The 27,094-nt window shown below is 38.6% G+C and overlaps 1 protein-coding gene across 2 annotated transcripts in view; it reads left to right on the top strand.

Moving 5' to 3' along the window:
- Positions 1 to 27,094, top strand: part of LOC106979711 (serine protease 58-like) — a 173,638-nt gene that overhangs the window by 133,527 nt on the left and 13,017 nt on the right. The gene's annotated exons all lie outside the window — the stretch shown is intronic.

The raw sequence follows: 27,094 nt of genomic DNA, 5'->3' as shown, positions 1-27,094 counted from the left end.
ATTGGTACAATGCTGTTCAATCAAATTCAGATTTTATTTGGATTTCACCAGTCTTTCTTTACATACACTCGTTTTGAATGGTGAAATTTGAAATCTTACTGCATGCATAGATTCCGTAACCATTACCACAAACAGGATCCAAAACTATTCTATCACCCAATCACCAGAAAGAAACTTCTTTGTGTTACACTTTAATACACTTCTCCTGGGACATCTGGGTGACTCAGTTGGTTAAGCATCCAACTTCGGCTCAGGTCATGATCTCGCACTCCGTGAGTTTGAGCCCCATGTCTGGCTTTGTGCTGACAGCTCAGAACCTGGAGCCTGCTTCGGATTCTGTGTCTCCCTGTCTCTCTGCCCCTCCCCCGGTTGTGCTGTGTGTCTCTCCCTCTTTCTCTTTCTCAAAAATAAATAAACATTAAAAAATATTTTTTAAATAATAATCACACCTTCTCCTGACCCTAACCCTTGCAACCACTGATCTAGTCTCCATCACTATAATTTTGTCACTTCAAGAATGTTCTATAGCATGCAATCTGTATAATTCCACTGATCTTTTTTTCATTCATGATGTTTCAAGAATCCTTTCATTGCCATTTCCTTTCTATCTGAATAGTTTTTCAGCCATTCTTTTAAAGCAAGTCTGCTGGTGATACAGCCTCTCAGTGTTTCTTCACCTTCTTTCTTGAAGGATATTTTTTACGGGATAAAAAATTCTGGGTTGACAACGTCTTTCTTTCAGAACTTGGAAAATGTTTGCCTCTTCCTACTGTTCTTCAAGGAGGGGAAATCTGCTATCATTTGATTCATTGTTCCCCAGTTGGGAATGCGTTGTTTCTCTCTGGCTCTGGCTGCTTTCAAAAGTTTTTCTTTGTTTTTCCTTTTCAGAGATTTGATTATGACATGTCTGTGTGTGAATCTTTAAAAGTTTATTCTGTTTGGGGTACATTCAGTTTCTTGAATCTGTAGGTTTATGTCCTTCGCCAAGTTTGAGAAGTTTGAGCCATTATTTCTTCAAATATTTTTCAGCTCAGTGTTCTTTTTCTTCTCCTGAAACTTTGATAACATGAATGTTAAATCTTCCGTTACTGTCCCACAGGTCCCTGGGGATCCATTCATTTTTAAAATATCTCTTTACATCTGTTGTTCATATTGATCATTTCTATTGCTCTATCTTCAAGTTCACTGACTCTTCTGGCTTGCCAATTTTGCTATTGAACTCATTATTTTAATTATGTTTTGATTTTCTATATTTATGATTCTTTCACATCTTAGGAGTCTTGCTGGATAGGAAAAGACTGCCCTCCCAGAGCTAACTAATTCCTGGAGGTAGTGACTCCGTCTACCACATTCTTTTTATATGCAAACCAACCAATCCAGGTCTGTACCTCAACCACTTCCTTTAACATTCATACACTAAGCCAATGTTTCCCCTGCTCTAAATCACCCTGGGTCCAGGTACTGAACAACTAGAGATCACCATGATAGCTCAGAGTCTGCTAAAATTATTCCAACTATTTGATCCTAAACCTGTTTCTACTTGACCTCCCTGCCTCACCCATTCCTTCTTTCAGAAACCACAATAAAGACTTGTACCTATGCTTCCCTCTTGCTCCTCCTGCCTCCTCACTGACCCTAGTACTTCCTCATGTAGCCCTACATGGCTGGGCATGCTTCTTAATAAACTCTTCTTTTTTTAAAAAAAAAATTAATGTTTATTTATTTTTGAGAGAGAGAGCACGTGGGCAGGGGAGTGGCAGAGAGAGAGGGAGATACAGAATCTGAAGCAAGCTTCAGGCTCTGAGCTGTCAGCACAGAGACTGACATGGGGCTTGAACCCACAAACCACAAGATCATGACCTGAGCCGAAGTTGGAGGCTTAACTGACTGAGCCACCCAGGTGCCCCTAAACTCTTTCAACAGCATTGACTTGTCAATGTTATCATTCAGTAACCTCTAAAAATTAAGTCCTATGTTCAGTTAGAACACCTATCCAATGAATTTTTTATTTCGGTTACTGTATTTTTAAATTCTAAAATCTCCATTTGGTTTGTCTTTATATCTTCTATAAATCTTTGCTAAGATTTTCTGTTTCTTTTCTATTTGATTCAAGAGTATTTGTAATTGTTTACTGAACATTTTTTTTTTTTACTTTTTACACATTTATTTATTTATTTATTTATTTATTTATTTATTTATGTTTTAATATGAAATTTATTGTCAAATTGGTTTCCATACAACACCCAGTGCTCATCCCAAAAAGTGCCTTCCTCAATACCCATCACCCACCCTCCCCTCCCTCCCACCCCCCATTAACTCTCAGTTTGTTCTCAGTTTTTAAGGGTCTCTTATGCTTTGGCTCTCTCCCACTCTAACCTCTTTTTTTTTTCTTCCCCTCCCCCATGGGTTTCTGTTAAGTTTCTCAGGATCCACATAAGAGTGAAAACATAGTATCTGTCTTTCTCTGTATGACTTATTTCACTTAACATAACACTCTCCAGTTCCATCCACGTTGCTACAAAAGACCATATTTCATTCTTTCTCATTGCCACATAGTATTCCATTGTTTATATAAACCACAACTTCTTTATCCATTCGTCATTTGATGGCCATTTAGGCTCTTTCCATAATTTGGCTATTGTTGAGAGTGCTGCTATAAACTTTGGGGTACAAGTGCCCCTATGCATCAGTACTCCTGTATCACTTGGGTAAATTCCTAGCAGTGCTACTGCTGGGTCATAGGGTAGGTCTATTTTTAATTTTTGAGGAACCTCCATACTGTTTTCCAGAGTGGCTGCACCAGTTTGCATTCCCACCAACAGTGCAAGAGGGTTCCTGTTTCTCCACATCCTCGCCAGCATCTATAGTCTCCTGATTTGTTCATTTTAGCCACTCTGACTGGCGTGAGGTGGTATCTGAGTGTGGTTTTGATTTGTATTTCCCTGATGAGGAGCGACGTTGAGCATCTTTTCATGTGCCTGTTGCTGAACGTTTTTATAATAGCTGCTTTAAAATCTTTGATAATTCCAACATCTTCATCATCTTGGTGTTGGCATCTGTTGATTATCTTTTCTTTTCTTTTTTTTAAATTAATGTTTATTTATTTTTGAGAGAGAGAGAGAGAGAGAGACAGAGCACGAATGGGGGAGGGGCAGAGAGAGAGGGAGACAGAATCCAAAGCAGGCTTCAGGCTCCAAGCTATCAGCATAGAGGCGAATGCAGGGTTCAAACTTACAAACTTCGAGATTATGACCTGACCTGAGCAGAAGTCAGACGCTTAACTGACTGAGCCACCCAGGCTCCCCATATCTTTTCTTATTTGAGTTGAAATTTGCCTAATATGATGAGTAATTTTGTACTATATTCTGGGCAGTTGGATATCATAAGACTCTGATTCCTATTTAGATACCCTAATTGACCATGTAGTTAACTTATTAATGTTCAGAATGTATGTCCTAGCCCACTTTTGAGGGCTGTGATTCAAATGTCAATTTGGTTTATAAAGCCTCTGTAGTGTTATAGTAGGGAGTTGAAGTAGACAGAATAATCCCCCCCACCCCACCTAAGCTGTCTCTATCCTAATCCTTAGAACCTATGAATATATTACTTTACATAGTAAAAGAGACTTCACAAATGTGATTAAGTTAAGAATCTTGATATGGGAAGATACCCTGGATTATCCAGATGGGCCCAATGTAATCACAAGTGTCTTTATAAGAAGAAGGCAAAAAGGTCCAAGAAAAAGAGGGGCGATATGATCACAGAAGTAGAGGTCAGAGTGATGTGCTTTAAAGATAAAGGAAGGAACCATGAGCCAAGGCATGCAGGCAGCCTCTAAAAGCTGGAGAAGGCAAGGAAATGGATTCTCTCCAAAGACTCCAGAAAGGTTTCCAGAAAGAAAGTGGCTCTATGGACACTTTGATTTTAGCCCAGTAAGACCCATATTGGCCTTCTGATTTCCAGAACTGTAAGATAATAAATTTGTGTTCTTTTAAGCCACTAACTTTTGGTGATTTTTTACAGCAGCAACAAGAAATTAACACACAGTAGAAGTTCTGCCAACCAGCCCTACTATTGCAGTGCCATAGGGATGAGGACATACATGGCTTTTTCATAGGGTTTGTCACAAGAACAAGGAAATTACCAATAACTTAGTGGTTTAAAACAACAAAAATTTGTTATTTCATGGTTTCCTTGGTTAAGAATCCCATAGCTCAAGGTCTGATAAGGCTAAAATCAAGATGTGGGCCAGCTACATCCCCACCTGGAGCTTCAGCTAGGGAAGGACCCACTTCTACCTCTTTCACATTGCCGGCAGAATTCATTTCCTTGCAGTTGTGTGACTAAGATCCTGGAGTCTTGCTACCCGTCAGCTGGGGGCCAAACTCAGCTCCTAGAGGCCATTCTCAGATCCTTGCCATGTGGATTCCTCCATCTTACCAATAGAAAACCTCCCTCATGCCAAATGCTTCTCATGCTTTGACTCTCTCTGATTTCGCCTTCTACTACCAAGCAGAGAAAACTCTTGACTTTTAAAAGGCTCATGTGATTAGGCCAGGACCACTTGGATAATCTCCTTATCTTATCTTAATGTCCACCATGCTGTATAACATAGCTTAACCATAGAGGTCATGTCCATCAAATTCATAGTTCCAGGGCAGGCATGTATTCAATGACAGGAAACTTGGGTCAGTACTTCTTAGAATTCTGCCTACCACACACAATTCAGAAGTCTCTGCTCTATTGGGCTTCCCCTTTCCCAGTCCTTTGGCTAGAGAAACAAGATTTTCTTTTTTTTGTTGCAGTTTTCTTTTGTTTTGCCTCTGCCCACTGTTGTTTCCAGGTTGCAAATATTTGTATCATACAGACACGAATATATAGAGGGCAAGAAAAAAACCCAGGAAACTCACTACAAGGTCATTCCTCAAGTCTCAAGATGTCTAACTAATTTGCCTTTTTTCCACTTTTCAGATCTTCTGGTAAATGACTTATTCTGTTTAGTGTTTTTTGGTATTGTTACTGTTAGAAGGGGGTGTAAAATGGGATTGACTTACTCCATTTTGTCTGGAACAAATGCCTGCCTTATGCTTTAGTTACATTGGGTATTAGAAAGATGAAAGACAATGCAGTTAAGAGGAAAGACTACTGAACTATAAGTCAGGAGACCTGAGTTCTGGTCTAGACTCTATTATTGACTAGACAATGATTTTCATGTTGTGTGTGCATGAGCCCTAGGAGGATATAAGAAGTGAGTATTAAAACTTCTATTTGCAATTTGTTTAGCTCATCCTTTAAAAATTTCTTTTTTGGTGTATGTTTCATAATGTACACAACATGCCAGGATACACACACACACACACACACACACACACACACACACACACATAGATATATAAATAAATATACACATATTGGTGGTACATGTTCAAAAATGTTTTGTAGCATTGGTGACTATCAGATATCTAAAATTAGACTGTCCCAGATTTTCTGGGACACCCAGTTGCCTAAATATGTCATCTTTGATTTAGGACAGCTCTCTTCAATGTGGAACAGACTGCAATTCATCAATTAAGATTCTTTTATATATCTTTAGTTGAAAATATAATTCTTAGCTCAAATAATGCTTCCTACATTCCTTAGAACTTTCATATGGAGAAATGATCAGATGGGGGTGAATCATTCCTAGAAAAGTAACCCTTTAACAATAAAATCCAGTAAATAAAATCCAAGTTCATAGTTCCAACCTAATAAAATTAGATGAGCTGAGTTAAAAGAAATAAGTGCTTTATGGAATGCATTTAAGATAATAGTTAGTCAATTTGCTAATCATAAAATTCCATTAGTCTCATCTCCATCTTTAGCCTTAACTTATTTACATATATTAACATTAACGTATTAACACATTTACATATGACTCTCTGAAACTATGATCCACAGTTGTTTCCAAGTAGCTTTTCCTTTGCTTTTTCATTGCCAGCAACATTGTGAGAAAACTGGTACCCATTGCTCCGGTGTCTCAGACCTTCACATGGCTGCATGTGACAGAGACCACTCATTGATCTATCCTATCTCCTCATCTGTTTCTGTAACAGATCCCCCTGAGCTGGCTTCTGACTGCCTTGCGAGAAGCTATCTTCTTCAACATTCTTTGTAGCTTATTGTAGCCACATAACTAATGTCTGAGGGGATGTGAGTAGAAGAGATGTGCACAATATCTGTATTACATTCTTAAAAGGATGCTGTGTGCCTATTATATCTTGTTTCTACTTCCCATGGGCTGGAACATAGTTATGATGGTGGTCAGCAAGCTTCAACCATGCCCATAAAGAAAATAAGGGAAAGGTGGAATAAGATAGAAGAAGGCTTCATGATCTATAGGAGCAGAGCTGCCTTCCTACCAAAAATTGCCTAAAAGCTCCAGACTGCTTTGTGAGAGAGAAATAAACATTTGTCTTGTTTGATCCATTTTATATTGTGGTATCTTTGTTACAGCAGCTGATCCTATAACCTAACTAGTACACCTATTTAGTTTTTCAGCACACATTATTTTTACTATGTACTAGCTACTGTCTTAGGTTCTAGAGATTAAACAAAAATAATCACATGTACTTCCTATTTTGACTAACTTTAAACCTAAGAAAGGAAAATTTGACTCAAAGGAAAATGAGATGATAATTGACCTTTATTAACCACCTATGCTTTCACATGCATTGGTTTATTAATCCTCATCCCAAAAAAAAAAGTTGTAAGTGGTATAATTGTACAGCCAAGGAAACTGATGATCCAGTGGCACATCTGTCTTATCAATGGGGTATTCACTCTTCATTTTTATCATCACCTTTGATCTAAGACCACTTGTTAATTGGTACTGACAGAGCAGGTAAAACTATATCTCCATGGCCACAATTGAGATTCCTCATATAATAGGCATATGTCGTTTGATATTAGAATCCCATACATTTCCATCTTCCAGTAAGAGCTCCCAATTTTCATATTAATTTTTACTCTTTCGGGGCACCTGGGTGACTCAGTCGGTTAAGCGTCTGACTTTGGCTCAGGTCATGATCTCATGGCTTGTGGGTATGAGCCCCCATGTCCAGCTCTGTGCTGAGAGCTCAGAGCCTGGAGCCTCCTTCGGAATCTGTGTCCCCCTCTCTCTCTGTCCCACCCCTGCTTGCACTCTGTTTCTCTCTGTCTTTCAAAAATGAATGAACATTAATTTTTTTTGTTTTTTTTTTTTACTCTTTCTTCACTCTTCCTCCCTATAGTCCATGTGCTTGAGCAAGACTAAACCTCTGTCCTTACTCAGAGGTGAAACATACTCCTTAGGCCTAAGCTAGTCAGTGTATCATGTTCCTTTAGCCACAGTAGTTGGCTCAGGGATGAAAGGGAGATTCAAGTCAGTAACTGAGTTCTTGGGGAAGCCAACTTGCTCTTTTTTTTTGGTCTTGAACCTAAGAGGTTGGAAGGACTGGAGCACTACTGTGTGGAACCTGATACTGAAGCTATTCAGAAGATAGAATTAAAGGATGGAGCACTAGTGAATCGGTTTGCCTGAAACCACCTAGACTGGAAGCTTTAGGACCTACCACTTGGGCTTTTTAGTTATACGAGACAATAGATACCCTTTTAGGCCAGGTTGGGTCAGGTTTTCTGCCACTAGTGACCAAAAGAATCCCATTCATTCTTTAAAGTCTCAGCCTGTGCTGAAGGTGAGCTATTTCTACTCATTAAGAAAGTATGCATCTTTCTATCCTGTTGTTCATAATTTTATTGCTTGCTAGAACTGCAAGATTCTCAATAAACAAAATTTATGATGTAAAATACAAATGCTTTGTCAGCAACAGTAATATAGAGTCAATGGCCACTGCTTTTAGAGAGACTTTAAAACATCTATTTTACTTGGTAATTTTGGATTTGCCATGGTTTCTGGATTATGTATTTTTGATAATGTCAATGGTTTTCCATGTTTGTGTGCTTTAAAAATCTAATATTTGATCTAATTGTATCCTCCTAAATCTAAATGTAATGCACAATCAGAAAGATTTCAGGCTCCAGGAAAAAAACACTAGGGAGTAAAATTTAGAGTTTTTCTGCACCATCAGGACCTCTCTTCATAAGGCTATTATCATTAAGAGCAAGAGAAGTAGTTTACTTTCCTAACACAGAGACACACATGCAGAAAGTCAGACAAAATGAAGAGACAGAGAAATATCTACAAAATGAAAGAACAGAAATAAACCACAGCAAGAGACCGAAGCAAAATGAATACAAGTAACATGCCTGATAGAGAATTTAAAGTAATGAGCATAAAGATACTCATTGGACTTGAGAAAAGAGTGGAAAACATTAGTGAAACCCTTAACACAGAGATTAAAAACAGCCAATCAGAGATCAAGAACACAATAAATGAAATTTAAAATAAACTTGATGGAATAAATAGCAGTCTAGATGAAGCAGAAGAATGAATCCACGACCTGGAAGACAGACTAAGGGAAAGTAATGAAAGAAATGAAACAAATGAACACATGAAAGAAAATTAGGCAAATTGAGAATAGTCTTAGGGAACTCAGTGACTCCATCAAGCATAATAACATTCACATTATAGGGAGGTCAGAAGAAGAAAGAGAGAAGGGGACAGAAAATTTACTTGAAGAAATGATAGCTGAAAACCTCCCTAATCTGGGGAAGAAAATAGATGTCCAGATCCAGGAGGCACAGAGATCCCCTCAAAAACAACCTAAGGAGGTCCACACCAAGACACATAGTAACCAAAATGGCAAAAAGTAGCGATAAAAAAAAAATTTTTAAGAAGCAATAGAAAAGACAGTTACAGGAAACTGCATAAGGCTATCAGAAGATTTTTCAGCAGAAACTTTGCAGGCCAGAGGGGGTGGCATGATGTATCCAAAGTGCTGAAAGGGAAAAATCTGCATGCAAGAATACTCTATCTAGCAAGCCTATCATTCAGAATAGAAGGAGAGAGAAAGTTTCTCAAACAAAAACTAAAGGAGTTTATGGCTAATAAACTAACTCTACAAGACATATTAAAGGGGACCCTTTGAGTGGAAAGGAAAGACTATAAATAAAAGCATGAAAAGAAAAAAACACAAAAGCAGTAAAAATAAGTATCTTTATAAAAATCAGTCATGAGATTCATAAAAGAAAGGATTTAAAATATGACACCATATACCTAAAATATGGAGATGGGGAAAGGAGTAAAGAATGGGTTTAAACCTAAGCAACCATCAACTTAATATAGATTGCTATATGCAGAAGATGTTATATACAAACCTAATGGTAACCACAAATTAAAAACCAGTCACAGATATGCAAAAAATAAAGAAAAGGAATCCAAGTATATCACTACAAAAAGCCAACTAACTGAGAGAGAAGAGAGCAAAGAGAAGAAAGGGAAAGAGAAAAACTACAATGCATCCACAAATCACATAACAAAATGGCAGCAAGTGCATACTTATCAATAATTACTTTGAATATAAGTGACTAAATGCTCCAATCAAAAGACATAGGGTGACAGAGTGGATAAAAAACAAGACCCATCTATGTGCTGTCTACAGGAGACACATTTCAGACCTAAAGACACCTGAAGGTTGAAAGTGAGGGAATGGAGAAACATTTATCATGGATAAATGGATGTCAAAAGAGAGCCAGGGTTGCAGTAGCCTTTAAAACAAAGACTGTAACAAGAGACAAAGAATGACACTATAAAATAATAAAGGGGATAATCCAAAAAGAGGAGATAAGAATTGTAAATAATTATGCACCCAGTATGAAAGCACCCAAATACATAAAACAGTTAGGGGACTTTAACACTCTCCTCAAATTGATGGACAGATCAACCAAACAGAAAATTAACAAGGAAATGGTGGCTTTGAATGACACACTGAACCAGACATATTTGGAACATTCCATCCTAAAACAGCAGAATACACATTCTTTGCAAGTGTAGATGGAACACTCTCCAGAATAGATCACATATTAGGTCACAAAGCAAGTTTCAACAAAAAATTTTTTCAGTTATCTATTTTGAGAGAGAGAGAGAGAGAGAGAGAGAGAGAGAGAGAGAGCAAGTGTAATCAGGGGAGGGGAAGAGAGAGAGGGAGAGAGAGAATCCCAAGCAGGCTCTGCACTGTCAGCACAGAGCCCAACAGAGGGCTCAATCTCACAAACCATGAGGTCATGACCTGATCCAAAACCAAGAGTCAGATGCTTAACCAACTAAGCCACCCAGGCACCCCAACAAATGTTTAAAAATCAAAGTCATACTATGTATTTATTCTGACCACAATGATATGAAACTAGGAATCAACCACAAGAAAAAATCTGAAAAGACCGCAAATACATGAAGATTAAATAACATGTTACTAAACAATGAATGGGTCAACCAAGAAATCAAAGAAGAAATAAAAAATTACATGGAAACAAATGAAAATGAAAACACAATGGTCCAAAATCTTTGGGATGCAGGAAAAATGGTTCTAAGAGGGAAGTTTATAGCAATATAGGCCTACTTCAAGAAGCAAGAAAAATCTCAAATAAACAACCTAATCTTACACCTAAAGGAGCTGGCTAAGAAAAGATCAACAAACAAAACCCAAAACCAACAGAAGGAAGGAAATAATAAAGATTAGAGCAGAAATAAATGATATAGGGGGCACCTGGTTGGCTCAGTCAATTAAGTGACCAACTCTTGGTTTTGGCTCAGGTCATGATTTCATAGTTCATGAGATCAAGCACCACATCAGGCTCTATGCTGACAGCATGGGTCCTGCTTGGGATTCTCTCTCTCTCCCTCTCCCTCTGCCCTACCCCTGCTCATGCACTCTAAACAAACAAACAAACATATTTTTAAAAAGAAATAAATTATCTAGAAACCAGAAAAACAATAGAACTGTTCAATGATACCAGGAGCTCGTTCTTTGAAAAGATCACAAAATTGATAAATCTCCAGCTAGATCCGTCAAGGAGAGAGAGAGAGAGAGAGAGAACCTAAATAAACAAAATCACAAATGAAAGAGGAGAAATAACAACCAACACCACAGAAATACAAACAATTATAGCAGAATATTATGAAAACCAATGTATCAACACATCAGACAACTTAGAAGAAATGAATAAATTCCTAGAAACATATAACCTACCAAAACAAAAGCAAGAAGAAGAAAAAATTGAACAGACTAATTACCAACAATAAAGTTGAATCAGTAATCAAGAAACTCCCAACAAACAAAAGTCCAGGAACAGATGGCTTCTTGGGGGATTCTTCCAAACATTTAAAGAAGAATTAATACCTATTCTTCTCAAACTATTCCAAAAAATACTAGAGTCAGAAAAACCTCCAAATTCATTGTATGAGACCCGTATCACCCTGATACCAAAACCAGATAAAGTCATCACAAAAAAACCCAGAAATATATGCCAATATCCCTCATGAATATAGGTGCAGAAGTCCTCAACAAAATTTAGCAAACTAAATCCAACAATACATTTAAAAGAATTCGCATACCAACATCAAGTGGGATTTATTTCTGGAATGCAAGTGTGGTTCAATATTCACAAAATAATCAGTGTGATACATCACATCAGTATGAAAAAGGATAAAAACCATATGATCATTTCAATAGATGCAGAAAAGCATTTGAGAAAGTACACCATCTATTCATGATAAAAACCCTCAGCAAATTAGGTTCACCTCAACATTTAAAAGCCTTATATGAAAAACCCACAGCCAACATCATATGCAATGGTGAAAAATGGAGAGCTTTTCCCCTAAGGTCAGGAAAAAGACAAGGATGTCCATTCTCACCACTTTCATTCAACACAGGAGTAGAAGTCCTAGCCACAGCAATTAGACAACATAAAGAAATAAAAGTTATCCAAACTGGTAAGGAAGACATAAAACTCTCACTATTTGCAGATCACATACTATATAGAAAACCCTAAAGACTCCACCAAAAGAACTGCTAAAACTGATAAATGAATTCAGTAAAGTCACAGGATACAAAATTAATGTGCAGAAATCTGTTGCATTCCTAATAATGAAGTGGCAGAAAGCGAAATTAAGAAAACAATCCCATTTACAATTGCACCAAAACAATAAAGTATCTAGAAATAAACTTAAAAAGCTGAAAGACCTGTACTCTGAAAACTATAAAACACTTACAAAAAAAATGAAGACAATGCAAAGAAATGCAAAGACAGTCATGCTCATGGGTTGGAAGAAAAAATACTGTCAAAATGTCTATACTATCCAAAGCAATCTTCAGATTTAATGCAATCTATATCAAAATGAACTAGAACAAACAATCCAAAAATTTGTATGGAACCACAAAAGACCTCTAATAGCCAAAGCAATCTTGAGAAAGAAAAAACAAAACTCCTGGAAGTATCACAATTCCAGATTTCAAGTTAGACTATAGAGTGGTAATAATTAAAACAGTATGGTACTGGCATAAAAATAGACACATAGATCAACAGAATAAAACCCAACCCCCCCAAAAATCCATGACCCTATGGTCAATTAATCTTCGATAAAGGAGGAATTAATATAAAGTAGGAACAAAGATAGTCTCTTCAACAAGTGATGTTGGGAAAACTAAATAGCCAAATGCCAAAGAATGAAACCGGGCCATTTTCTTTCACCATACAAAAAAATAAACTCAAAACAGATTAAATACCTAAATGTGAGACCTGAAATCATAAAAACCCTTGAAGAGAGCACAGGCAGCAATCTCTGGCATGGCCATAGCAACATTTTTCTAGATATGTCTCCTGAGGCAAGGGAAATAAAAGCAAAAATAAGCCATTGGGACTATATCAAAATAAAAAGTTTCTGCACAGTGAAAGAAACAATCAACAAAACTAAAAGGCAGCCTGTGGAATGAGAGATGATATTTAATGAAGTATCCAATAAAGGGTTTGTATCCAAAATATATAAAGAACTGATACAACTCATAACCCAAAAACAAACAATCCAACTTAAAAATGAGCAGAAAACATGAACAGACATTTTTCCAAAGAGGAAGAAGCCATATAGATGGCTAACAGACACATGAAAAGATGCCCAACATCACTCATCATCAGGGAAATACAAATCAAAAATACAATGAGTTATCACTTCACACCTGTCAGAAATGGCTGAAATCAAAAACTTAAGAAGCAGCATGTGTTGGCAAGGATATGGAAGAAGAGGAACTTTCGTGCACTATTGGTGGCAATGCAGACTGGTGCAGCCACTATGGGAAACACTATGGAGTGTCCTCAAAAAGTTAAAAATAGAACTACCTCATGATCCAGTAATCACACTATTAAGTATTTACCCCCAGAATACAAAAACATTAATTCAAAGGGGTACATGAACCCCTATGTTTATAGCAGCATTATTGCATTATTTACAATAGCCATATTATGGAAGCACCCCAAGTGTCCATCAATAGATGAATGAGTAAAGAAGATATGGCATGCATGCATATATATATATATGTATATACATATATATATATATATATATATATATATACACATATGTATATGTTTATATATATAGCAGAAATAGGGGTTGGGGATTAAAGAGTACACTTATGATGAAAAAATAAAGATGATATAAGCAAAACCAAAAGAAAAATATTATTTTCTTCTTTTTAGAATTATTAGAACTAATTTAGTAGTACTGTTTTAAGCCCTTTTCCTCAGAAATTATCAATTTATTGTATTTGTTGAGATATATTATCAAAAATGGATTGGATTAAACTCTGAATCACGATCTTCCTTTCTAGTCTCATGAATTTAAGCTGGAGGAGCTGACTCTATTTTCACTGATTTTACTAATGTTAATTTTTCTGAAATAAACTATTACTATTTCATTGAAAGCTTTTTTCCACAGGCTTTGTGTAATACACACATTTATACATCGTGCAGCTGTGCTCCTGGGTTTCATTTCTCCTTCACACTATCTCCCATAGATGAAGGACATGGAACAAATGTGTCAGAACTGTGTGTGAGAGGCAGGTGAGGGGCTGAATGTGTAGGTGTGAATGTGGGGGCGTGTGTTTTAGACTGCATCTGTTGGTGTGTGGGAGCAAAGGTTTAAAGAACAAGGATGTGTGTTAGAATTCAGTGGCTACTGAAAACTGCATAATGGCTTTATTTTTTATATCAGATTTCCATTAAAACTCTAATTTTCAGGTTTTTGAGTGTGTGTGTGCATGCTATCACAGATCTCAAGTTAACAAGAGAAGATCTCTAAGAGAATCCATAAAATTTTAGGAAAGGGCTATATAGACCTTGATGTGACACGTCATCTGTCACACTTATAATGTAACTTGACATTTTACAACTCTATATTACCATCCTCCAATATGTTTCTATTCAAATTATTTATATATCTTTTTTCTCACATATTGAAACTAGAAAATGTCCTTAACACTATCACACACACACACCAGCATACTCCTATTCTTATAACATTTTTTTTTACCTGAATTTTAATGCTATAGTTTTCTGACAGGCTGATTTTATAAACACAGCTAAAGTATATTTTTCAGTGTGATACTTTTTCACAAAATGTAACTCATCAAAAGCACCTGTACAAGAATCAATATTCTTGGATTCTACTTCTAGCCCTGACGTTAATGTTGCACATGACGCTGAACAAATAAAATCCTGTGACTCAGTACTCAGACTTCTCATCTAACTGAAGTGGTTAATTAAATAATTCCCAAGGTCCTTTCAAGGTCCATGTCTCCCTAAAAGAGACATTATTTATAAATCACCAATATTATGTTTGTGACTAACAGGAAAGAATATGAAGTAGTTTTGAAGCCTTATCCAATTATTTAATCTTAATCCCGGATAATAGATTTACACATTTAGCAGGGAATAAAAATGCTTGAAGTTTAAATCTTGCCTGCCCTTCTTATCTCAATTTGAGACAGCCTTAGAGTACAAAGGATACTATATAATTATGCAATAAGCTTTGCAAAGGAAACGACTTTGTTTTGGTCACTGCTAAATCCCCAGTTCCCAGAATAATACCTAACATATGGAGGGACTTCAAACTTGCTAAATGAATAAACAAGAAAGTGTGAAGATGGAAGGTTTTATAAAACCCAGTGAGAAAACAGAGTGAAGGCTTTGCAGGAAGGATGATAATTGAGCTAAGCCTACAGGGATGAACTAGAGTTTGCAAGCAGAGAAGGAAATAAAAACATTCCAGGCAGAGCCAACCAAGTGTGTTGTGTGGCAAAAACAGTTATCTTCAATATCCACTCTTCTTCCTTCCTCAGGAACAGAACTTATACGCCCATCACCACTGGAATGAAGGCTATATCAAAACCTAGCAAACCCTAAGCCACCTTATCAATTTTAACATCATTTTTAAAATGGAATTATAGTAGTTGCTATAACAAGTAAAAAACAATTGTCCAATACAAAGCATTTTATATGCAAATAATAGTCAAGTCCCAAACTACTCTACACTGTCCCTGCCCTGAATTTTCTAAAATGGTGCAGGAAGCCTTCAGTTGGGAGTCCAGAGATTTGGTTGCAGGCCTAGAACTATCATCAGCCCTGGGACTTTGGGCAAATCTCTGTACCTTTCTCATCCTCAGTTTTCCCACTTGTAAAATGACAGTGATCAGTGATAATCAGTCCCAATCCAGGAATCATTACCTACCTTTGCAATACAGCTTGAAGTATAATTTTAAAAAGAAAAATTATAAAGCTGCCTTTAGTGAGCTGCTTCATATATATGCCTATATAGTCACATTTTAGTGGCTAAAAAGCAAGACCGCTCTCTCATTGATATTTTTCAATTCAATGAATTGGGTGATGTAAATCCTAAGATTTTACATATTTTACAAAAAAATACCCTTAAATTTATAGACTACCATGAAAATTACCATTGGCTTTTGGGAATTTTTAACCCTTTAAAAGAAGTCTCTGGTCATGTAGGTATACAACAGAAGTTGGTGGCTTTCTAAAGTGGTGTTGGATAGATGAAGACATATAAATACAGAGGGGTATATCATGTATGTTTACCTTATGCAAATTTAGCTATCCATGATAGAGAACAAGAGGCAGAGAAAGGAAAGTTTACACAGTGAGAATGATTCTGCTCTCTGTTCAACTCCAAATGTTTAAGCACGGGTATGATTATGGTATGAGAAATCACTTTCATGCCATTCTTACAATGAGACACCATCTGCATGCTCTAAGAAGGTTGCCAGCCATCAGGTCTGCATACTTTTCACCCACGAGCAAAAGAAAAGGCAAAGAGAAAGCACACTCACAAACTGATTATGCCCTTCCCCCCAAAAGGGTACCTAAAAAAATTTTTTTTTAAATATTTATTTTTGAGAGAGAGAGCATAAGGGGTGGGGGGGGGGTTGCAACACAGAATCCAAAGCAGGCTCCAGGCTCTGAGCTGTCAGCACAGAGCCCAACGTGGGGCTCGAACCTGCGAGCAGCAAGATCATAACCTGAACCTAAGTTTGATGCTCAATTGACTGAGCTACCCAGACACCCCCTAAAAGGGTACTCTTTTAGATGTCCCTCCCAACTATTCTTCTGAAGAAAAATTAGCTCCAAACTTAGCAATGTAAAGCAACAAACATTACCAATTTTACCAAATATGTCAACTAACTAGAATGTAAATCAAAGCTTGAAAAGAAAAGAAAAAAAGCAACAAACATTATCTCACAATTTCTATGGCTGGGAATCTGGTATGGCTTTGCTTTCAATCAAATCATCACCTGGGCCTGCTGTCATTTCAAGGTTCAAATGGGAAAGATCTGCTTCCAAATTCACTCATAGTATTGTTGGCAGGATTCAGTTCCTCCAGCCTCTTGGACGAAGGGTCTCAGTTCTTCTCTGGCTGTTGACCAACGATCTCGTTTGGTTTCTTGCCACAAGGGCCTCCCCCAGGGCAGTTCATAGCATGGCAACTGGCTTCAAAATGAGCAAGTAAGAGACCAAGAGAAAGCAAATAAGACACAAGCAAGTGCCCTGTTGTTGCCTGTCCTGGTGGGGATATCCCATCACCATTTGTTATATTCCACTTATTAGAAGCAAACCACTAGGTCCAACCCACACTCACAGGCGTGAATACCGGGAGGAAGGATCATTGGGAGCCATGGTAGAGCTGCCAACCACACTAACCAAAGGATAGTTTTCCAGAATTATTATTTCAAAACTGCAATGCAACACTCTGCCACAAAGACACAGAAATCTGTTCAGAATCTTTGTCAACGTATGTCTCTGTATATTGAGAATAATTGTAGACTTTTAGAAATCAGTGAAAGGAGTTCCAAGCAGAACTAGACTCAAATTTTTGAAACCCTCAATAGGCAAAAACATGTCGTTCTTCTTGGTCTTGAAGCTAGAGCTGCCCAATTTGTGCACAGCAAGTGGATGCTATTGTATTCTGATTCCTTAGCGGAGTGGGGTGTGAGTGTGCCCCAAGACTCCTGCAGATGGCAAGCAGAGCAACATCTTTTACCCCCATTCTGCCAAGATGCAGGGATTGCAGTCAAGGGGGTACTTGACCACCTAGCCCCTCCTTCAGTGGGCTACTTAGACCACACTAACATAGACTTCACAGGAGGCTGTGGTCCTGCTGGGAGAGTTTGTGCTGTGTGTGCCCAAGGAGCAGAGAAAGTGGAGTTGGGCAGCTTGGGCAGGGGCTTCCGACCAGTGTAGCTCCCAACTTGGCATTTGCCCTAAATCTCTATTTTCATCTTTATTCAATGCTCCTGTGTCTTTGCAACCAATGTGTCACTTTAGGGATATTCAAGCTAGCTGTAGAGTAAATATACTGACCATGGTGTGTGTGGTAGAAACACATTAAGTGAATTTGAAAATTTTTTATAGAATTCAAAAACCATGTTATCACAAGAAATGTCAACATTATGTTTGTCAATGAAGAAGAGTTAGTTTTTGTTTTCAACAGTAGAGAATTTTTGAATTGTTATTTAAAATTGTTTTCATTTTTTCTGTCACGCATTTGTGAACAATTTCTTATTAATATTGACCATAAACAATTTGAAGAGCTCTTTATTGAACAGCATTGATAAGAATTCATGTGGTCACTTGAGTATAAATCACACATAAAATGTCATGTTTAAGGAGGCAAATTCAAGTTTATCATTGAACTTAAATATACTTTATTTGGAAATATCAGACAAATTCAATATCTAATATTTTCCTTTATACTTTGTATTGTACTTATTCATCATAATTATAAGCAAAATGTAATAGATGGTTTTACCAAGCCCTATGTAGAGCCCCAAATGTCCTCCAGTTTATCGCAATACCTATATATGCTATGAACTAAAAGAAAGTTTAGGAAGCTTTAAGATTAAGAGGATATTGCCTATGTTGATTATTTACCTATTGCTTTTCACCTTCATATTTAACCTTTTATAATCTGTTCTGTATTCCTTAGGGCCTGGGGTCTGCAAATTACATTTCTCAGACTCCCTGCCAGTGGTTTCCTGTTAGCATCTGCCAACACAGGCATTGGGAGAGATTGGAGGTTGGAGGAAAGGAAAAGTGTTGTACCTCTGAATTCAACAGCAGCAGAGGCGGTAGTGTGGTTGCAGGCTCCCGCTGCCCAGGCAGCAGCAGAATCTCTTTGTAATTTATAACCCTAGCCATGGAAGGAAATTTTTGACAATTCCAGTCCCTGATGTGGCAGAATCCATAGCTGCCCAGGGGCAGGAACCGGCTCATGGGCACCAGCTTAGAAGCATCAAGAGCTTTCAGATCTCTGCAAATCTCCCTTTCTTCCTTTTGCTCCTTCGGCCCTTCCAACACTTTGTAAACAATTCCCTGTATTAAATCCCTCATGTTTGAAATACCATGGTTTCTGTTTTCCTGACTGAATCCAGAATAGTAAATTGAGTTTTGTGTAAGGAGGAATTACTATTGTTTTCTTAAAGGCTCTAAGAGCCCATGGGAAAGGAGATGGGGAGTTCGGTCAGTCTAGGTCCATGAAGAGTATTTGAAGAGTCACTCTTCAAATCGTTTAAGGTGTCTTCTCTTTCCTAAAGCATGGAGAGAGGACATTGAGGATGGGCAGTGAGAAAGAAGAAAAAAGAGAAAGAAGCACAGTAATGACACATGGCTCACAGTTCCACTGAGTGGACCTTAAAGCCACTGGCAAATTCTGACTGGCTGGATGAGGACTCCTGTTTCAAAATTTATGTTGGTGTCAGAAAAAAAATCCACCCATATTGTTGATCTCTCTTAGTTTCAATCTCACCTCTTAGTTACAATCTATACTTCTGTTTGGTGTTTCCTTCCTTGGTATTTTTTTAATGTTTATTTATTTTTGAGAAAGAGAGACAGAGTGCAAGTTGGGGAGAGGTAGAAAGAAGGAGACACAGAATCTGAAAAAAGCTCCAGGCTCTGAGCTGTCAGCACAGAGCCCGATGCGGGGCTCGAACTCACAAACCACGAGATCATGACCTAAGCTGAAGTCGGATGCTCAACTGACTGAGCCACCCAGGCACCCTCCTTCCTTGGTATTATTAGTGGCTTTGCATCCTATTAGAAAACTGAATGTTAAACCATTCACATTCAGCTTGGATTAAAAATATCAAATATTAGTATTTTCCTAGAATTAGAGGAAAACTTAAAAATCTTGGTGTATCCCTTCTCTTGGTTCACCAGCTACTGAATAAGTGAGATGCTTTCTTCATTCCTTATTTGATCTAAGATCAACAGAACAAAAGATCTTAAAGTACACCCTATAACTCCACTCTAGAGAGACCTAAAAATCATTTCTTTCTTAGATTTTTTCTGTATGAACTGACTAGTTACATTCCAAGATATCTGTAGCATTTCCAGAAATGTCAACTATTGTATACCGTATGAATTCTATTTCATTCTTAAATTCCTCAAATGCTTGCAGAAAAGGCAAATACATCCATATTAATTACCTGTGCAACTTGGTATACATTTGTTTCTGGTACCCAAGCTTTGCTGTGGAAGAACACCATGACCTAGCAGCCTCTAACTGCGTCCTCATGGTTTGCCTCTACTTCATCATGCGTTGGAGTGATTGTTAGAGAGGATGACAGGCTTTTCTCCTGTCTTCCTCTGGAGCTATGCCTCTGCTTCTGCCTTCCCTGGAGCTATGTGAGAATGGCGTGGTGTATGAGGCAAAGTCTAATGCCCAGGGATCCCAGGTAGACGTGGAGTATACCAGCACAGCTGAAGAGAAGAAAGCAATTAATTATATTCCCTTTCTGCCTCATTTATTCTGACCTCCAGTGAAATGAAATTTACCCAGGGAAAGGTGCATTTTGCTTTAAACCCGAAACTGTCCATTCCTAGTAGTGGCCTGGTGACTGGATTTGAAACATTATACTCAGAGCTAGAATGTGAACTGCAGGCCATCTTTACCTCTGTTGTGTGTGGGGCGTGGGATGTGTGTGAAATGGTAATGATGCTCAGCTTGACTTTTGGAGTCATTGTGGTATCTGTATGTTTTAATGACTTTCAGTGTAGTGGTTTCCAATAAACCTTGTTTGTAGAAGTAGAAAGAGAGTCCATTTGTAAGTACAGAATTCTCAAATTATGTCAATATTAACGCAATCACCTTAGAGTTATATGGAGAAAGTGTTCCAGAATACCAGACCAAAGATTTATCATACAACAGCAATTGTGTGCCTTTCTGGATCTCTTTCCTTGATAATTCAAAGATCTTATTTAATCTAAAGTTGTGTAAATGTTCTTTTGTAATATGCTTTTTTTCTGAACCTCACTGTATCATATTCTCAAGTTGATGCTTGATGCCAATATGCATTTGACCATTTTTCCAAAAACCTTTCTATAGTTATTTTTATGCCACACACATACCCTTTACATATTTCTTGGAGTTGCAGTGGCTTTTTTGTTTGTTTGTTTTGTTTCTGCTTGGATTACTCAAAAGTCTGTGGTGACAGCAAAGTGAGCTGAGAGCTTCACATTTTTTAAGGTCACTGCCACTTAAAGTTGTGCATTATCAAGCTGTGTCTGTCAGTACTAAGGGAAAAACATTTTGCCTCAACCTGCCTGCAGCCCAGCCCAGACTTTGAAAAGTCTTTCTAATCATAGAGCATATCAGGTTGTGGTTTGAACACACAACCACCCAACAACAACAACAACAACAATAAAAGTCTTCAGGGACTGTCTGAATATGCTCCCTTCTTTAATAAAAATAAGACTCAGATGGCTTCTGGATAATCTCTAGCTACAAAGGGACAGCTAAATCACCATGACCTTCACTGCTGGTGAAATTCACCTTTCCGTTGAGAAAGATAAACCATTTGCACGCCAGCCACAGAGAAATTATATTTCCTAACTTTGCTTGTGACACAACTGAAAAAAGTCTTCTGATTCGAGACAGGGAGTCACAAAGGGGAAACTAAGCACACAGTCCCAGGAGTGGGGAACAGGGCTCTTCAGAAAGGAATGAACACACCTCCATGTAGGGGGAGTCACTGGGGAATGGCATGGAAATATTAGAACTTTCTACAACTACTTTTTATCTCTTCTTTTGAATATCACTATTTATGTCTGTTCTGTGATATGCAGAAAATGTCGGTATAATGTACATGCATGTAACATATACATAATGACACATAAAGTCGAAGATACATGTTCAAATTTATTTGGGGGTACATAAACCAGAACATTTGAAGACCACTGGCCCAGAGTATACAGTTTATAAACTATGAATAGTTCTCTATCCCATAAGGAATAAAAACTCTTGCTCAAGAATTTCCTCTTGCTCCTGTTTAGCCAAGAAACAATCTATTGATTCAGCTATACAATCTATAGATTCTATTGAATGTATTGATTCAGCTCAAAGAAGAAAGGAGAGGAAGCCTTGTTATTATGTTCAGAGACATACATCAAAGGGGGTAGGAGACACAGTGATCTATTTTTGCTGTAGAAGAGCCAAGGATGAGACTTTAATTCTGCCTGAAGGAGGCAGAGTGGGAAAGTTTTATGGAGGAGGCTTCTAAAAAGACGTTAGGCATTTAAAACGGTGGTAGAATCTTGATAAGAGAAGATGGGTAAGGGACATTTCAAAAGGGAATTAATAGCATAAACAAAGGAAAAGGAAGCAAAACCACAAAGTTTGTTTATTAAGCAACCTAAACAAGGCTACAAGTGTAGCCTAATGAGTGGGAGAAAATAAGACTGGCATAGGGGCTGAGGCCAGTTTATCAGGGCCTTGACTGCCTGGCTGAGAAGTTTAACATTATTCTCAAATCAATGAGGAAAAAACTGAAGTTGTTTTGGTTTGGGTTGGCTCTAAAGTTAAAACCTCACTTATTCCAAGATCTACATTAGAAAGATTAACTTGGTAGCCACGTATGTCAGCACAATTGGGAAGAGAACATTTAGGGAACTTATACGATCTACATGGAAAGTATCATGGTCTAAATTACATCAGTAATGGTGGTGAAGATGTAGAGGACACGTTTAGGAGATGCTGAAGATAGAGATACCTTTGGATAATAGAGACATATCTGGACGGGCTATCAGGCAGTTGGATGGGAGGGTTTTGATTCTGAGATTATAATATTAGTGGACTGGAAGAATGGTGGTACAATTAACTGAAATAGAGCTGCAGGGAAAAATAGGTCTTGGGTAGCAGTGAGGAAGGGGGCCACTTAAGTCAGTTTCTCTAAGATACTGGAGATTTGCATGCAGAAAGTTTTGGGGGGATTTCAGTGATTCACTAGAAAGACTAACAGGACTTGGCACATAGCTGTAGTCACAGATATATGTCATTACAATGAAAGGATGTCAAGAAAAATCAGCAAGGGGAAAAAGGTGCATGGGACAAAGTCCTGAGGAAACCTAGCACAAACTTCCAAGAGTCCTCTCCCCACAGAGTTACACAGGACTTGTGGGGCAACACATGTGAAATTGTGTCTACTGGGGAAGCTCATTAGAGATTCAGTGCCTACATTTTTTATCGCAGGCTGGTCACATACGTATCCCTGGTCTAGCACATACCAAAATCCAGACTCCCAGAGGGAAAGGAGGTGTTTAGCATACATCACATTGTTTTTGTAAATAGTTTAGGCACAGTGAACTGCTCTTATCAGTTCTGGGAATGGTATAAACAAAACTCAAGTTCCCAGGCCAGCCAAGGGCCAAACGTATAAGCAGGTGTTTCAAAGGATAACAGTCTCAGGCTGCTAAGTTAACTCTTTTCTGCATAAGTGGAATATCACCTATATGAAAGGAAAGGAAGTAGCACTGGGCAGAGGCAAAAGTTGAACCATGAAGCGGTTGCGGCAGAGGCCTCAGCCAATCCCACAGAGAGCTCTGGAGCTGAATGGTCCTTTAAAGATGTCCTAAATGGAGCCCAGGGAGTCAGACCTTCCTACCCCCACATTGACCAGGCATTGTCAGCTCCCTTCAGCTGAGAGAAATTCCTAGGCAAGGAAGAAAGAAATTGAGCCCTCTAAAGGCAACCCCCCCAGAAGGCTGGTTCAATGAGTGTTTTGGTCCTATGGTCAGCATACCCCAGCATCCACCTCAGAGGGCATGATGAATTGAGTTGGTTGTATAAACGGCACTATTGTTTCTTTGCTAATTTGATCCAACCACTTTGAAGACATTGGAATTCTAATAGCAAAAACTCAAGTTCCAGGGTATATAAATTCAAACAATAAGGATGTATAGGTATATAAGACAAGCTATAAGAGTATAGCGGACACCTAGGACAGAATATTTTTAAAGCATCTCAGCACCTAAGGGCCCTCAGTACAGCCCTGACTTTTCTCCAGAAAACCATATGGGAAAATTTACTGACCAGACACTGACATCTGCCTAAATCCTATTACCAACACCACCAACTACTTAAAGGAATTCTACATTGGAATGCTTTGCCCAGGAGCATGGAATCTGCTTCTTGGGTAGACAGAGGTAGCACCCTATCCCTTAAGTGAGAAAGTGTCCAGTTTCCAAGTAATCACACTCACATGTTATTACATTGAGACATTATTTTGCCTGATATCTTGGTGTTCACATCTCTTTTGCAAATATGAAGTCTTCTGATCTCATGTAAACTTCAGCAGGCAGCGTGACAATTCTTATAATTGAGGAAATTGAGGCTTAGGGGTTACAGGATGAGCCTAGAGTTCCACTGCCAGTAAGTAACAGATGCAGTCCTGAGATCTGATGAGTCTGATCTCCGGTCTTCTTTCCGCTACCCCACACATGTCTCTTCTGCATCATCAAATCCCTCTCCTAGAAAACAGAACCAGAGTCCTGGATGTGCATCAGGGAGACTGGAGATATTTTTTTTAATGAAAAAAAAATAACATTTGAAAGATATATTCTTTGTTTTATTTGGGGCTGAAGTGCCAGAATCACTAGCACAGAAGAGAGCAACAGGCATAACATTTAATGAATGAGGAGATTGTGGAGGTCTACAAAGAGCAATTCCTGCTTTGGGAATTCAAATATTCTGCTGTATGAGAGAAATTCTGTTGGTTTTGGAAATATCATGAATCATTTCCTGAAAGAGCAAAATAATGGAAGCTTTTCAATCCAAGTTTCCAAGAAATGTTGTCTAAAGGCAGAAGACACTTGGGAGCACCAGGCCATGTGTAGAGGCCTTTGTTGTGCCCTGGGCAGGACTGGATCTTTCCTTTTATACCCTGGGTACCTACTAGCAGGGGCTTCTTCCTCCCAAGTGGTCAGGTGGGTAAAGGAGAAGATTTGTTTCTCTTTGTTCTCACAAGTTACATTGGTCAGGGATGCATGGCTTTGATGGCCAGTGACAGTATCAGAGCCTGGAGACCCACTTTTCAGAATATTAGTAAGGGTCTTTTTACCAGGGAATTTCCAGTGAAGTCAGTACGTGTGGTGTCTCTCTCATCAGTAACCCCACAAGAAACTCAAAAGTGCAAGATTCGTGTTTGCATCTGTGAAATTTCAGTGGAGTAGCTGCTTGTCAGCATCAGTAAAGTCAGAATGTGGTCAACATTTCCATTCTAACAGACCTCTTGTGCTCCCCTCCGTCTTTAGCACTTTATAAGTCAACCATAACAATTCACCACAAGTTGAAATTTGAGACCATTTTTTTTTCAGTTGGGAATGTTTTTCTCAAACGATAGAGTTGAGATCAATGTGATCTTTCCCAGTGAGCAACAGAGAAGGAGTGTGGCTATGAGGTGTACAGGGTCCTGTCTCCAAGATGGAGACTGAGTAGGTAGGGATTTTGTCCTATAGGGACCATCTTTTTGAGTTTCACCCAGAAGATACAGAAAATTATGAGAACTCTGTAGAGCCCAGAACGATCTTTTCCCCAGAAGCCTTGCAGCTATGAAGAGGCAGGTAGCAGTTAACAAAGTCAGTCTTTAATTTAGTTGTCAAAGATGATTTCCCAGTTCTGCCACATTGCCTCTCCTGATGATCAAGATTAGTCTTCTCAGTTTGACTCAAATCATCTGTTTGTATTTCTATGCTATCTTCTTATTGGGGAGAAGTGAAGAGTCAAGTTTTAATGATTACAGTTGGCAGTGAACCCCTCTAAACAAGTTTCTTTTCTAAATCTTTTTATATTTATTTATTTTTGAGAGAGACAGGGTGTGAACAGGCGAGGTACAGACACAGAATCAAAGCAGGCTCCGGCTCTGAGCTGTCAGCACAGAGCCTGACGTGGGGCTCAAACCCACAAACCGTGAGATAATGACCTGAGCCAAAGTCAGACACTTAACGGACTGAGCCACCCAGGCTCCCCTCTCTAAACAAGTTTCTTAGACATCGTTGAGATCTTTGTTGCTTTTCAGAACAAAAGAATAGCAGGGTATTATAGGGGTTCAGGTGACAAGAAATCATGACCTCCAGAGGTCGGTTCAGAAGTAAAAACAAGCTAACATGCTCAGATGTGCTCTGTTCCTGCAATCAGGTCCAGATGTGACTTTTTATTTTGATAATTATCACCTGTGCCTCTACACTGGGCAGGTGTCTAAGGAGAGGATTATGGGACTGGTGGAAGCTCCTCAGGATTTCTAAACTTTTTTTTAAATGTTTATTTATTTTTGAGAGACAGAGCATGAGTGGGGAGGGGCAGAGAGAGAGAGGGAGACACAGAATCCAAAGCAGGCTTGAGGCTGAGCTGTCAACACAGAGCCTGATGTGGAGCTCGAACCCACAAGCTGTGAAATCATGATCCGAACAGAAGTCAGGTGCCTAACCGACTGAGCCACCTAGGTGCCCCAACCTCAGGATTTCTATAAACACCAAAGATGCCTCTAGTGGCTAAGACTTTTACAGCCCTCTAGCTAAGCTGCTTGTTTCCTTAAGCCTACATTGAAAATTTGTTTCTTAAGGTAATACATATGTGAACTTGATGGGTTGCATGCAAACCAATGAACCGGACCTATATATTTTCACTGCACCAGGTTATGGGGTGTTAGAGTCACAAATCGACACTGTGTCCTCACTTCACAAAACTGAAATGCTTAATTGGGTATTATTACAAAAATCACAGGCTTTGATCGTAACACCCTGGCAGTATATTTGAGAAAGCTGAGTAAAACAGCAACTTTTAATTAGGCAACCAGCTTTTGTATAATGATAATAGGCATGTTACAAACACATTCATTTCAAGAAAAGCCAGGTAATTAATAGAATTACAGGGGCGCCTGGGTGGCGCAGTCGGTTAAGCGTCCGACTTCAGCCAGGTCACGATCTCGCGGTCCGTGAGTTCGAGCCCCGCATCGGGCTCTGGGCTGATGGCTCAGAGCCTGGAGCCTGTTTCTGATTCTGTGTCTCCCTCTCCCTCTGCCCCTCCCCCGTTCATGCTCTGTCTCTCTCTGTCCCAAAAATAAACGTTGAAAAAAATAAATAAATAAATAAAAATCTTAATGACAGTCAGGGACAATGAATGGGAAAGGGAACACAGAGAATGAGTCAATGCTCCAGGAGGAAGCATGTCGTGGCTAGCAGCCCACGTGCCCAGGAGCTCATCAGTGCCTCAGAAAGTGCCTTTCCTGGGAAATCCAGCCAGTATGATTGTAGATGCCAGAGTTCTGATTTCCTGCCCTACCACTGA

This window comes from Acinonyx jubatus, chromosome C1 (assembly GCF_027475565.1).
Source record: "Acinonyx jubatus isolate Ajub_Pintada_27869175 chromosome C1, VMU_Ajub_asm_v1.0, whole genome shotgun sequence".
Taxonomy (NCBI): domain Eukaryota; kingdom Metazoa; phylum Chordata; class Mammalia; order Carnivora; family Felidae; genus Acinonyx; species Acinonyx jubatus.
This window is presented reverse-complemented; position numbering and strand designations above follow the sequence as displayed.